Source organism: Periplaneta americana, chromosome 6 (genome assembly GCF_040183065.1).
Source record: "Periplaneta americana isolate PAMFEO1 chromosome 6, P.americana_PAMFEO1_priV1, whole genome shotgun sequence".
Lineage (NCBI taxonomy): Eukaryota > Metazoa > Arthropoda > Insecta > Blattodea > Blattidae > Periplaneta > Periplaneta americana.
The window spans coordinates 23,724,672-23,740,289 of NC_091122.1; positions in this window are offsets into that span (position 1 = coordinate 23,724,672).

The following is a 15,618-nucleotide window of genomic DNA, read 5'->3' on the forward strand; positions in this document are numbered from 1 at the left end:
CATGTCAGCGCCTCAATTGTTCTGCACACGTCTTAACAAGCCATTCCCATGCAATTTCCAACCTTACCCACCCTCTTCTTAATCTTTCCAGGGAAAACCAGTGTCAAGTGTGACATGAGACTTTCAGGTTATTGCTTGACCTCTTTATTTTAAATTTAGTAGACCTATACGGAAATGGGATTTTCCGAGCAATTAGAAAATATGGTTCTGGGCTGGAATAATCCTGCCCTTTTGAATGAGACAGGAATGTCTCTTTTCAAACAACAGTTTGTAAATGCCTATAGTTTGAGATTTTAGTAGGTACATGTTTCTTACAGGGAGCAGCTAAAATGCATGTGTCCCACATCTCTTATTTTCTCCTAATCCAGTAAAGCGAAACAGTGCTTGCAGTACTGTTGTGTCATTCATTTCACTCAGTTCTCTAGTTTTTGTAATTACAGTATAAAGTGCAAGTGAGTTTATCTACTGCTTTTAACTAACTAAAATGGCCCTTGTATCTTCAACCCTAACGACAAAAACAAAATCATGGATTGCAATAGACGAAGCTTTCACTAAAGATGGAAAAATAGTAATGTGTCAAGTGTGCGGTAAAAAAGTCGGATGCTCTATGAAATCACAACTGGAGAGTCTTTCTTATCCTGTAGGCCTACCTGCCAGAAATTGATATTAAATATTTTCATGATTATATATATTTTGGTACATATTCAGCTTATTTTTCTTACATAAATACGTACATATTTCACACCTTGATATTGCATAAAAATCCGGTCTCTAGTTATTACGCAGATTTCTTTTCGTAATAGGCACAAAGTGTCTGAGACAAAGGGCGGAATTCATAGTCGTCACCTATAAATGAGTGAACCCTTAAGTGGTTACTTATACTCATTTCTAATTCATAGTTGTCCCTCATTCGCATCATGAGTGATTACTTAAATGACCTGATCTGTACCCTTAAGTGACCACTCATTTTCAAAATGGATACTGAGAATGATTTTGAGGATTTTATGGAGTTTGTTGAACGAAATGAGGAAAATATACGTGTCCCAAAAAGGTATATTAGAGACATGGAGAATCCTCTGGAAATGTATACTGAACTGGAATTTAAGAAGCGATATCGTTTTCAGATCAATTCGAAGTTGTTGCTGTAGCCAAATTCATCGTTATTTATTTATTTACTTACTTACATACTTACCGGTATTTATTTATTTATTTATTTATTTATTTATTTATTTATTTATTTATTTATTTATTTATTTATTTCTATAACAGGGCAAAGCCCCAATTACAATAGACAGTACAGATATTTGTTAAAAAACACAGAATTACATATAACATGAAAAAAGAGATAAAAACAGATACAAATGTAATTAAAAATAAAAAAAATAGATACTACCTAAATAAAAGACACAGATCTAGATATAAATGAAAAATACCAAGTAAAATAAATAAAAAAGAGTTAAATATAGATATCATAGCCAAAAATGGAAAATGTAGCTATAATTGGCAAATTACAGAGTAAATATAACACTATGTTAATAAATTCAATATACAGTATTATATAGTAGGCCTAATAGCCTTAATTTATTTATTTAAGAAATTCACTACTACAGAACACGTGTTCCAATTAGTAGGATATCTGATTATAACTATAACTAACAAGTAACTAGAATTTAACATATCATGAAACTATTGCTGTACGTAACTTATTCAGTACAATAATATTGATAACTCGTTGTTATAGCAACTCCTCATGCAGAGCTGCTTTCGATTAGTTCAATGAGGGTCAGCTTTTGTTATGACGTCATGTCCGGCTGCTATAAGTGAGCACTCATTACGTGAAAATAAGTGTTGTCTATGAATTCGGAATTGACTTAAGGGTTCCTTTATTATAAGCAAACACTTATTACTTATGGGTTCTCTCATTTTATAAGTGACGACTCTGAATTCCACCCAAAGCAACACAATTACAGCAACATAGGTCTAGTTGATGTTGCGAATCGTGTTTGAGAAATAGCATTATTTTTCTACTTGCTTTTGACATAAAGAATAACCTCTGAAAATTAATGTACTTATTCCCTTTCCATTATGTAAAAAAGAAAAAAAAACTTGTCAGAGTGATAGATAGCTGAAGAACCCTTGATGAACGCATCGTGCTGTAGTGTTTCCTTGAACCATGCATCTTACAGTTGCGTAATATAAGACACATCTTTGATGTAATTTAGGGGTGGAAGCAATAGTTATATTCCCCCATGGATTTTGGTAGTACTAGGAATGCCAATCATCTTGTCAGTAGGAAGAGGGATGAGAAACGGTTGCTCTCAACCCAGAAGCGAAGTCACATACTCTGCAAGCAGAAACATCGCTGTTCTAATTTATACTAATTGTTGTCACTCCACGCCGGAGAGAAGGCGCCATGCATGTACGTTACCCCGGCAACGGAATAATTATCAATAGATTTGATTATTATTGACGAAGGAACTACCTCGAGCAAGAGGAGAGGAGAGAAAGAGAGAGAGGAGCTTTGAAGGGAGCAGGAGAGAGTGTTGGGGGTGGAAGGGTGATGGTGTTGGGTTTTAGGAGAACTGACGAGATTGTTGAAGGGTATGAGGAGGTGGTAAAGGGAAGGGGGTTAGATATTCGGATTCCATCACTTCCATCTCCACTTTCAGACACCCCCTCCAATCCCTAGTCTCTCTCTTTTCCTACCATCAGTGATGAACCTAGCTTTTAAACACACAAAGACTTTTGACGTGGAACGGTATGGCCTGGGATGACAGCTTTTTACCCTTCTCACCCCTCTCCCCCAACCCCTTCTATTTCCACGTACTTTGCATGTCTTGTTTTCTACAGATTGATATTGGAATATTTAGTTTTTGGAGAGAGAGGAAGAATAATGCCAAAGGTTTTTCATGTGAACACGGAGATGGACTGAAAGTTTGTTATTGGCTTGAATTTTTTGGTTATCCGAAGGGATAGAAGGGGGAGGAAAATCAAGAGGTAGAGTCTCTCTCTCTCTCTCTCTCTCTCTCTTTTTTCGAATATATATATATTTTTTTAGATCTGGTTTTTAAATACAGTTCGTTGTCACTGTTGAATAATTCAGTTTCATTGAAATTGCTATCAACTCACTACCCCCTCCCCTCCTCTTTGCCCACCGATTCCACTCTCCTTCCAAATGTTTTTAATATCTAATCTCAGACAGGAAGTTGAGGCAGTAAAGTTGCAACAACTGGGGTGGAAAATGAAATCAGAAGTTTTTTTTTTTCCTACCCCGTGATCCAAATGAAAAAGTGATGTCAAGTTTTATTGATACGATTTTAACTCTTGAAAAGCGACTTGACTTGGAACGCACTTAAGAGCCGTTATGGGCTGGGTTAATTTGTATTTCTCCTACCGCAGTCCTAATGACACTCCACGAGTGGAAGATATTTTAAAATTCTGCTCCGAGATTAGTCAAAGTTATATTTACTAGACCTCAATATTAAATCATTGTCTTTGTAGACAGCGTATACTTCCTTTCACCAAAATACAGTTTTATAGAAATAGTTGACGTAGATGGATCGGTGGAACGTGATTGGATATTTGAATGAAAGAATGGTGCGTGATTCTGTGATTAGTAGTTAAACGTATGAATGCATAGTAGGTAGATGTACGAGTGTACTGTATGTGAAGATAGGTGAATAGATGGACGGTAGGGTGAATAGATGGGTGGCTAGATACACGACTGTGTGAGAGGAGAGTGGGTAGACGGACGGATGGGTGAGTTGAATTGCTAAACGGACGGACGGGTGAGTAGATGGAATGGTAAACGAACGGGTAGGTGAGTCTATTGATTGGTAAACGGACGGATAAGTGAGTAGGTAGAATGGTAAACGGATGGGTGAGTGTGTAGCTGAAATGGTAAACGGACAGGTAGATGAGTCTATTGATTGGTAAACGGACGGATGAGTGAGTAGATGGAATGGTAAACGGACGGGTATTCGAGTAGGTGGAATGGTAAACGTACGGTAGGTACTCACCTACCGTACATTTACCATTCCACCTAGTTAGTGGATTAGTAAACGGACGAATAGGTGAGCGATTGGATTGGTAAACAGACGGGTGGGTGAGTAGTTGGATTGGTAAACCGAAGGGTGGGTGAGTAGGTGGAATGGTAAACGGACGGGTAGGTGAGTCAATTTATTGGTAAACGGATGGGTGAGTGAGTAGGTGGAATGGTAAACGAACGGGTAGGTGAGTCTATTGATTGGTAAACGGATGGATGAGTGAGTAGGTGGAATGGTAAACGGACGGGTAGGTGAGTCTATCGATTGGTAAACGGATGGGTGAGTGTGTAGCAGAAATGGTAAACGGACGGGTAGATGTATCTATTGATTGGTAAACGGACGGATGAGTGAGTAGGTGGAATGGTAAACGAACGGGTAGGTGAGTCTATTGATTGGTAAACGGACGGATGAGTGAATAGGTGGAATGGTAAACGAACGGGTAGGTGAGTAGGTTGATTGGTAAACGGACGGGTTGAGTTGTTGCATTGGTAAACCGAAGGGTGGGTAAGTAGGTGGAATGGTAAACGGACGGGTAGGTGAGTCAATTGATTGGTAAACGGATGGGTGAGTGAGTAGTTGGAATGATAGGATTGGTAAACGGACGAGTAAGTGAGTCTATTGATTGGTAAACGGACGGGTGAGTGAGTAGGTGGAATGGTAAACGGACGGGTAGGTGAGTGATTAGATTGGTAAACGGACGAGTGGGTGAGTTGTTGGATTGGTAAACCGAAGTGTGGGTGAGTAGGTGGAATGGTAAACGAACGAGTAGGTGAGTCTATTGATTGGTAAACGGACGGGTGAGTGAGTGGGTGGAATGGTAAACGAACGGGTAGGTGAATCGATTGCTTGGTAAAAGGATGGGTGGGTGAGTAGTTGGAATGGTCAGCGAACGGGTAAGTGAATCGATTGTTTGGTTGGTAAACGGATGAATGGGTGAGTAGGTGTAATGGTAAACGAACCGGTAAGTGAGTAGGTTGATTGGTAAACAGACGGGTGTGTGAGTAGGTGGAATGGTACATGGACGGGTAGGTAAATAAGTGGATTGGTAAACGGAAGGGTGGGTGAGTAGGTTAATTGGTAAACTAACGGGTGGGTGGGTAGTTGGATTCGTAAAAGACGAGTTGATGGATTGGTAAACCGACGGGTGGGTGAAAAGTTGGTTTTGTAAACGGACTTGGTAACCGGTTGACCGACGGACGAACGGGTGGGTGGTTGGATGGATTGATGGGTGGATGGATGGATGGATGGATGGATGGATGGATGGATGGATGCGTAGGTGGGTAGTGTGATGGCCGTTACGATGTCGAACAAACAAGTATGTGCCCTCTTTTTTTTTAATCATGAGAAGTGTTAGTGAATTGAAGAAAAATAAAAACGGATGAACTCTGAGAAAACTGTTCATAACGTTGGCTTCGTCCGCCAAAATTGCAAATCCACCAACACCGGGATTTGAAGTCGGGGTCCACGGTCAACGGAAACAACGCTCGACCAACTGAGTTGCAATGTCGGTTACTAGGACTAATTTCCGACTTAACGTGTTTTCTCTTCATATTATTTCGAAGACAAAGTGAAAGTTTTTTTTGGAGGCGACAATATTCTTGCATTCTTTAATTAAATACGAGTATTTTGTGAATCGTTTTCGGCCAGGTTTCATTAAGAGAAGTGTGCGTGCACCAAGAATGAACAATTATTCCTCTTGGGGTGATACGTTGGGCGAATACACAACAAAGAAAGACTTTTCCACCTCCGCCATTCACGAGCAAGTATGTATATAGATACGGAGAATTCTCGATGGAGGAGACTAATTCGATATTTATGAATATTTTACTTTCGTCTTTCGCTTTTTTTTTCCTCCATCTTTCTCTTAGTCTATATATAACCCAAGTAAGACATAAAGAAATGTGAGGGAGAATACATCACGGTCCTTAATCAGGTAGGGAAATTTTTATAAAACGAAATGGCAAGTAGCGGGAAGTAGAACAAGGGTAGCAAAATAAGAAATTAAAGTGGGGGAAGTCGTGGTAGAGGGGGAAGAGCACGAATATTAAGGATTTGCTGTAAATATAGGAAACAAGTTATTATAAAAATAAAATGATACATGATCATCTTACATTAAATGAGGTTTTCGAACTGACGCTGGGATGTATGTACACGCTAAACTGTATTGATGATGCGGAATCTTAGGTCTATAGTTATTTCGTGTTTCCACAGATTTGTTGAACGGAAGTTATTTCTTTGTTCAGTTCAAATAATCGACTTTTAAAAGCGTCTAGTATATACAGGGACATCACTTTATTTTTACCAACATTTTTAACATTAACCTGGCTATACTCGGAAACACTGTTGCCCCCTTCCGTTACAGGAGTTTGATGTTACTAGTGCAATATGTAAACAAATCAGTTTACTAGGTATAAGAGGAGAGAAAAGTAGTGTATTCATTTATGTTGTAGGGAAATACGATATAACGATTTTCAGTTTGATTATCACTTTTACGGAATTTATCAAAATACAGTAGAGTAGTAACATTTTTTTTTTTCAAAAAACTCAACTTTTCAGGCGGCTATGTTCGTTATGTAATGTCTACTTTATTTAGCATATTAATTATTGGTGTTAACATACAATATAGAGAGTGCATTTAAATTGAGAGGGTCATAAGTAAAGGGCTGTAAGTGCACTTAAGTTACTTTTGAGAAAATGGGGTTTCAATATTTAAACTTTCGTAAAATGTGTGAAATTTTTATTTTTAAATTTTAATGTTTGATGCGATTAAAATATCCCTTTGCCACTAAAATTTTAGATACTTTAGCTTACACTGGATGCACTTAACTCATGTTATTACAAATGCCACTAGCATTCCTTTGCTTCTAGCCACCTCAATTCAAAATAAGCTAATCTGAATTTTTAAATAAATTGCTGAAAATGGTTGCCGTTCATTACAATGCAGGCTTCAATTCTTTTATGCATATTATTAAAAACATTTTGAAGCATATTCTCTGAAATTGAATTTATCGTTTCTTGAATATAATTTTTTAGTACGATATTATTAATATAGGTTCTTTCTTCTATAGAAAACGCAACCATATTTCTGAAACACACTATACACTGCAGTATTTACTTCACTGCTTGAACACTTCGAATGCAACAGCGGCCGTAAGTTTGTGTGTCTGACGGAAGCAAGAACATTAGTGAAGGGGTGAGAGTGAAGTACATTCAGAAATGCAGGTACAATAAAAATGCAAGTAAAAATAAAATGATGTCGCTGTACAAATAAAATATGTGTAATGATTATTTCGTTCATGCATGAGAATCCGTTCAACTTCAACAAATCAAAACCATCTACAGAGTGAAACTGATTTAACTGTACATATTAAAAAGGGACAATGGAATACATTAAAGTAAATATAGTATATTGCGATACAAGTGTGAACCTTACTATTAACACTAATCTTAATACTGTATTACTACCTCCACTACTAATACTGCTACTGCTAGAGCTTTCGTGATGGTTATACCTAAATAGCCTACATCTAGCGCATCTTCATGCAGACGTCTCGGGAAAATCTTATATACTAGCGGCTTGTGCAGCAAATGCTGCTGCAAACTAAGTTCGTTAGACGTTCAAATAAATATTTTTCAGATTTATTTTCAATGAAGAATACTTGTCTTTTTGATAGTTATTTGATTCCATAATAATGAAACATACTCCCTCTGAATGGATTTTTTTAGGCCAAATACTTTTTCTTGAACCTATCCAACTTCCGTTTTTGAGTTTCAACGCGAAAACGCAAGTATCAATGTCAGGACGATAGCAGTAGCTATTTCAGGTCATTGTGGATTGTAGACAAAAGTTAAAAAAATGTCAGGTTTGCTAAGCTTTCGAACAATAGCATTTTCGTATAGCTGCTGCATGTAGAACTTGAAATGTAGAGCGTAAAATCATTTTATCCTACTAAGAGATCTTGCTGAAATGATCTGGAGACTACAAAATTTTCTAGGCCTCTTATTTTATCAGTAAGTAATACCTTTTGATCTTTCTTTAGGAACTGTAATTTTTGCGCTCTCTCGAGCCAATACTGAAGACAATGACACATATCAATATCTACACTACACCGCCATTAAGTATATGGAGAAAGACCCAACCCCACTGGGTTAATAAGTATAAAAATATTTGACTTTTAATAATAATATTATTATCTTACTTAAGTTTTGTAGTCATATATAGCAGCCACTCGGTAAATTATAGAAATGAAGATCTAAATTAAGATATTCTCTACATTTACTTACATAACCTCAAAACGTTTCACTTTCATGTCATCAATATAGCATAAATATTATGTATAATTAATGAAAAATAGACGCATCATGATATTAACTATAATAATATTTAATTTCTAATGGTAATAATGGCATCAAACCGCCTCAAATTTCGTAGATTTGAATATCCAATACACAGCTGTACTCAGAAAATTATACACTGCAGAATCAGTTTCAATAACAAATTGAAGTGAGCTCTAAATATGTCGGCAATCCTGAAGGTCATGGCCTTCGTGTAATAGCCTATTGTTTATTGTAGTGTGTGTTTTGTTCTGAAATTCAATCAAGTCGGCCGTGATTGAATAAAATTAGTTCTCAAAAGTGACAACAGATGGATTTTGGAAAATAGGAAAATTATGTAGGAAAATTGACATTTCACTGAAAACTACTACTTTTCCGAAAAACTTTGGATGACAGGCATGAAAATGAGGGGTCACTTATTAAAATCCGTTCAGCCGTTTTCCCGTAATTTCCATTACCAGTTCAAATTATATATATAGATGATTAGTGAATATGAGGCATGGCATGTATGGCTGTAATATGATTTTTTTCCTATTCTGGGATCAGTCTAAGAGTGAGGGAGGACAAGGAAGAAAAGATATGAGAAAAGAGGGAGAGCGGAGGAAACATATATAAGCGAAGGACAGCAGAAAACGGTTGCAATGAAATGAGGAGAAAATGAATTAAAATTTCAACACCGCGAACGACATTGCGCATCAACTACCCCTGACTCCACCCCGTCCCACTCTGCACCTCTTCCTTCCTCCATCCCTATTTTTGTATCTCCCTTTATACGGATCCCTGCAAACGTAGACCTATTTTTTCCCCTTAAAAAAAACAAACGGACATGAAAAATTATTTAATACTTCCCTTAATTCACCTCCCTCCCTCTTTTCCTCTCTCTTCGTTCAACTCTCTTGTCTCCACAGTTTCTAGTCCTATTTCTCCACGCACCCACTCACCCCCTTTATTCCATCTCTTCCCAGTAGTCCGTATGGGCCCTTAAAACCCGGACACACAAATTATTTAGCGTAAAAAAAACTAAACCAAAAAACCTTGTGTGCGTGTGATGAGGGTAGCAACCCCTCCCTTGTCTCCTTGGGGACGTCTCTGCCGTACTGCAGTGACGGCAGCCAATGCATCGTCTAATTAATAGAATGTAGCCTGTAAGAATAGGTGAGGGTTCGGGGATTATCAAAACAAGACGCGAGGGGGTTCCCAGATACATTGTACATCGCGAGGGGTTGCTATTGTTATTGGGATGATGGAACATTGCGCTACATTATTCTTCTCCTGTCCCTCCATTAAGACTTCCTTGCCCTCTTGCTCATCTTCAATTTAAATTTAAAGAAAAACACAATTTGTCGATGACATCTTTAGAGTGGATCGCGGGAAGATGCCTCACTTTTTGTTTGATTGAAAATTTAAGACACTGTTCATTTACTTTTGAATTTCATATTGAAATATCAAAGTTTGGAAGGTATTTTGAAACTACAGGGACATCACTTTATTTTTACCAACATTTTTAACATTAACCTGGCTATACTCGGAAACACTGTTGCCCCCTTCCATTACAGAAGTTTGATGTTACTAGTGCAATATGTAAACAAATCATTCTACTAGGTATAGGAGGAGAGAAAAGTAGTGTATCCATTTATGTTGTAGGGATATAGGCCTACGATATTAGGAGTTTCAGTTTGATCATCACTTTTACGGAATTTATCAAAATACAGTAGAGTAGTAACATTTTTTTTTCAAAAACTCAACTTTTCAGGCGGCTATGTTCGTTATGTAATTTCTACTTTATTTAGCATATTAATTATTGGAGTTAACATACAATATAGAGAGTCCATACCTGTGGAGTAACGGTCAGCGCGTCTGGCCGCGAAACCAGGTGGCCCGGGTTCGATTCCCGGTCGGGGCAAGTTACCTGGTTGAGGTTTTTTTCCGGGGTTTTCCCTCAACCCAATACGAGCAAATGCTGGGTAACTTTCGGTGCTGGACTCATTTCACCGGCATTATCACCTGCATTCAGACGCTAAATAACCTAGATGTTGATACAGCGTCGTAAAATAACCCAATGAAATAAAAAAAAATACAATATAGAGAGTGCATTTAAATTGAGGGGCTCATAAGTAAAGGGCTGTAAGTGCACTTAAGTTACTTTTGAGAAAATGGGGTTTAAGTATTTAAGCTTTCGTAAAATTTTTATTTAAATTTTAATGTGTGATGCGATTAAAATATCCCTTTGCCACTATGATTTTAGATACTTTTTCTTACACTGGATGCACTTAACTCATGTTATTACAAATGTCACTAGCATTCCTTTGCTTCTAGCCACCTCAGTTCAAAAAAAAGCTAATCTGAATTTTTAAACAAGTTGCTGAAAATGTTTGCCGTTCATTACAATGCAGGCTTCAATTCAGTACGCATATTATTAAAAACATTTTGAAACATATTCTATGAAATTGAATTTATCGTTTCTTGAATATTATTAATATAGGTTCTTTCTTCTATAGAAAACGCAATCATATTTATGAAACACACTATACACTGCAGTGTTTACTTCACTGCTTGAAGACTTCGAATGCAACAGCGGCCGTAAGTTTGTGTGTCTGACGGGAGCAAGGACATTAGTGAAGGGTGAGAGTGAAGTACATTCAGAAATGCAGGTACAATAAAAATGCAAGTAAAAATAAAATGATGTCCCTGTATATTTTTGTGCAAAACAGAAAATATTAATTACCTTGTTTATATATACAGATTTTCTTGTTACCTGCACTGTAGACAACTTTCCCCGATAGTCGGGTAAGATGGAAAACGCTTAACACATTTTTACTGATGTATGTATCTTACCTGAACTTGGTTTGATACTTGTACTAGTGGCTTGTGCAGCCAATGCTGCAAACTAAGTTCATTAGACGTTAAAATAAAAATTTTTCAGATTTATTTTCAATGAAGAATATCAGACATTTGAAAGTTATTTGGTTCCATAATAATGAAACATACTCCTTCTGAATGGTTTTTATGCCAAATACTTTTTCTTGAATCTATGTATCCTATGTGTCTTGAGTTTCAATGCGAAAACGCAAGTAACAATGTCAGGACGATCAGTGGGTTTTTCATGTGGGAGTAAAGCAGTAGCTATTTCAGGTCATTGTGGATTGTAAAGGTCAGGTTTGCTATGCTTTCTAACAATAGATATGGCATTTTGGTATAGCTGCTGCATGTAGAGTTTGAAATGTAGAGGGTAAAATCATTTTATCCTGCTAAGAGATCTTGCTGAAATGATCGAGAGACTAAAAATTTTGTAGGCCTCTTATTTTATGAGTAATACCTTTTGGTCTTTCCTTAGGAACTGTAATTTTTGCGCTCTCTCGAGCCAATACCGAAGAGAATGACGCATATAAGTATCAACACCACACCGCCATTAAGTATATGAAAAAGACCCAACCCCACTCGATTAATAACTATAAAAATATTTGATTTTTAATAACTATATTCTCTTACGTAAGTTTTGTAGTTATATATATATATATATATATATATATATATATATATATATAATAGCCGCCACTCAGTAAATTATAGGAATGAAGATCTAATTTAACACATTTTCTATATCTACTTATATAACCCCAAAACGTTTCACTTTCATATCAGTATAGCGCTAATATGTATAATTAATGAAAAATAGTCACATCATGGCATTAACTGTAATGAAATTTCATTTCTAATGGTAATAATGTCATCAAACCACAACAAGTTTTGTAGATTTCAATATCCAATACACAGCTGTACTCAGAAAATTATACACTGCAGAATCAGTTTTAATAACAAATTGAATTGAGCTCTAAATATGTCGGCAATCCTGCAGATCATGGCCTTCGTGTAATAGCCTATTGTTTATTGTAGTGTGTGTTTTGTTTTATTCTGAAATCACGGCACCAAGTCGGCCGTAGCTGAAATGCAATTAGTTCTCAAAACTGAAGAAAGATGGATTTTGGAAAATAGGAAAATAATGTAGGAAAATTGATATTTCACTGAAAGTACTAGTTTTTTTAAAAACTTTGGGTTCCAAGCTTCAAAATTGGGGATCATCCGTTCAGCCGTTTCCCCGTAATTTCCATTACCAGTTCAAATTATATACATATAACAAAATTGACTTAATCTAAAGCTCATGGAGACTTTCTCACTTATTTATCACTATTTTGGAACACAGTCATTGCACATATTTTATTGTCGTGTGCAAGACTCGTGAAATCACTTCTTGCACACAATGAATTCAATCCAGTACATTTTTTTGTCATCATTCTTTTTTAGGCGGCTTTTATGGGTACGGTAAGAAATCCCGTATGCTTGCGATGCTCTAAAACAGTTCATACCCTCTGTTATAACATGTTCTATCGCAAGTTGAAGACTGGCCTCAATCCACTGACTTCTACAGAACTTACGTAATGTTTACACATTCCCTGCAATAAAACAAAAAATAAAACTCTTGCAACAAGTTGCCAACTTACCCCGAAAGAAAGTGAGCGTCTTCCCCAAGTATCGGGGTAAGATGCCTAGTTCTGTGACGCAGCCTAAGATGGCGGAACAACGTCGTTGGTTGTTAACAATACATACTTTAGAATCTTTACTACAATATCCATTACAAAAGTTTGACAGTTATTACGAATTCAAGGATTTATTAAAATTTTAACATACCTTTGCAATTACTTTATAGCAGAAAAATGAGCCGTTTTCTTGCTCTTTCTTCTTTTCACAACAAAATGAGTTAGCTTCCACTCTACAGACATTGAACTGTCTCGGTGATCATGAAGACATGCGTATGGCGTTCTCTCTTGGAAGAATGTGAAACTACAAAGAAATAAGCATCTTCCCCCCCTCCCCGGATAGTCATCTCCCTCCGATTCACTCTATTTGTGATACAGAATGGAAATCGCTTATCTAGCGTCTGAATCAGATGGAGGTGATATTGCCAGCGAAATGAGTCCGGGGTCCAGCGTCGAAAGTTACCCAGCATTTACACTTCATGGTTGAGAGGAAAACCCTGGGAAAAAACCTTAACCAGCTGACTTGTCCCAAACAGGATTTGAAGCCGGGCCTGCTCGTTTCACGGCCTATGCTAATCGTTACTCCACAGCGGTGGACTCGCGGGATTTGAACCCAGGACCACCTGAAAGGGAGTCTCAAACGCTACATTCTGAGCCAACTCGATTGGTACTCGTAAGTGTGGCATTGTATGGGACAGAAACATGGACATTACGACGAAGTAAAGAGAAATGACTATAAGCATTTGAAATGTGGATATGGAGAAGAATGGAGCGTCTGAAATGTACAGACAGAATAAGAAATGTAGCTGGGTATGGAAAAGAGTGGGTGAAAGAATAATGCTGAAAGTGATCAGGAAGAGAAAAAAATTGGCTGGGCCACTAGGTAAAAAGAAATTGCCTACTGAAGGTTGCACTGGAAGGAATGATGAACGGAAGGAAAGTTCGGGGCAGAAGAAGATATGAGATGATAGACAACTTTAAGATACGTGTATCATAATTATGTGGAGACTAAAGTTTTTTTTACTTATTATTTATTTATTTATTTTTTTTTTACTCGCTGTTATTTATACTCGCTTTAACATCTCTGGTCATATCGCGAGTTAATCTTTTGGGTGAAAGCCGAAGGTCTATGTACTATTGTTGAGACTGGTTCTATTGTTGTGAACTAGATGGCGACTGTATATATGTTACTGATTTGTTATATGATTTCGGTGATGAATGACGCCGGTGATATTCAGGGATGTTGTGGCCCGAATTTCCTGGCATTTGCCTTACGGTTGAGGAAAACCCTGAAAACCCTCAACCAGAAAATTCATCCCGACCGGGAATCGAACCCGGGCCCTCTGCGTAAGAGACCAGCATGCTGACTCCTACACCACAGACGTGGTCACTAAAGGTTTGTCGGGAACTAAAACTAGAACGTGAACGGGAAGCGGTGGAGGTAAACGTGAAGATTTTTGATCATAATAAACCGAGAACGAAAACGGCTATGCATATCGATATGTATGTCAATAACGATATGTAAAAACGATGTTATGAATTCTGATGTTATTTATGTGTACTTGACCAATGCCATTCTCTCATGAGTACAGCCAACATAAACACAGGTTAACCAACTTCAAAATTGAAGATACGGAATTTTTAAGAGTTCAATTCTCGTGAGAGTCTGGTCACATATACATACAGCGTATTGGAAAGTGATTCCACTGGATTTCTGTTTAGTTACAAGCAAAGAATTGACAAGAAATTGTCACAGCCTCCTTGCTACAAAATATACGGCGACCAAATAGCTTTTATTGTGACGACAGAATGAATCTAGTGGGCTGTGATCGGAAACGAGAACGGCAAAGTTAAAACTTGGCCAACTCTCCGTTCTCGTTCCCGGGGTCTGGCAAACTTCTCGTTAATTGTGAATACTAACATTTAAATCAATTTTATTTAAATAAATTTCCGTTCTCCTTCTCGTTTTCGTTTCTGTTCCTGATTTATTGTGAACCAGTCTTAAGAGGAAGACGGAAAATAGGAAGGATTGGAGATTGCTGTGCTGCCCTTGGGTAGAACACTGTGAATTAATGAATGAATATTATCCTAAAACAGGATCAACACAATCCTGCTGCAAATTTCGGAGGACAAAACTGGAGGAAAAGAAAAAGCAGGAGATAGTTTTTAATATAAGTCAATTTAATTTTCTGTGCCGAAAGAGATCATCTGGTAGAGAATTATGAAGGATTATGATGATAATGACGATGATTAGGATTAGGATGATGACGATGATTAGGATTAGGATGATGACGATAATTAGAATTATGATAATGCCAATGATTAGGATTAGGATTACAATGATGACGATTATGATGATTAGGATTGTTATGATTGTGACTGTGATTATGATTATGGTGATTAGGATTAAGATTATGATGATTAGAATTAGGATTATGGTGATTAGGATTATGATAATAATGATGACGATGATTAGGATTCGGATTAGTATTATGGTGACGATAATTACGATTATGATGATAAATTTTTTTTCTTGCTCCGTAATTTTTAATGTTTATTTTGAGAGTTGAGAAATTACAAATCAAACCAACAAAGACAAAAGCAATCTAAAAATAGGAGCAAAATAATAACACAGATAATTAGACAAAAAAGGAAATGTCTGCTCCAAGGATGACTATGATAAGGATTATGATTATGATAAC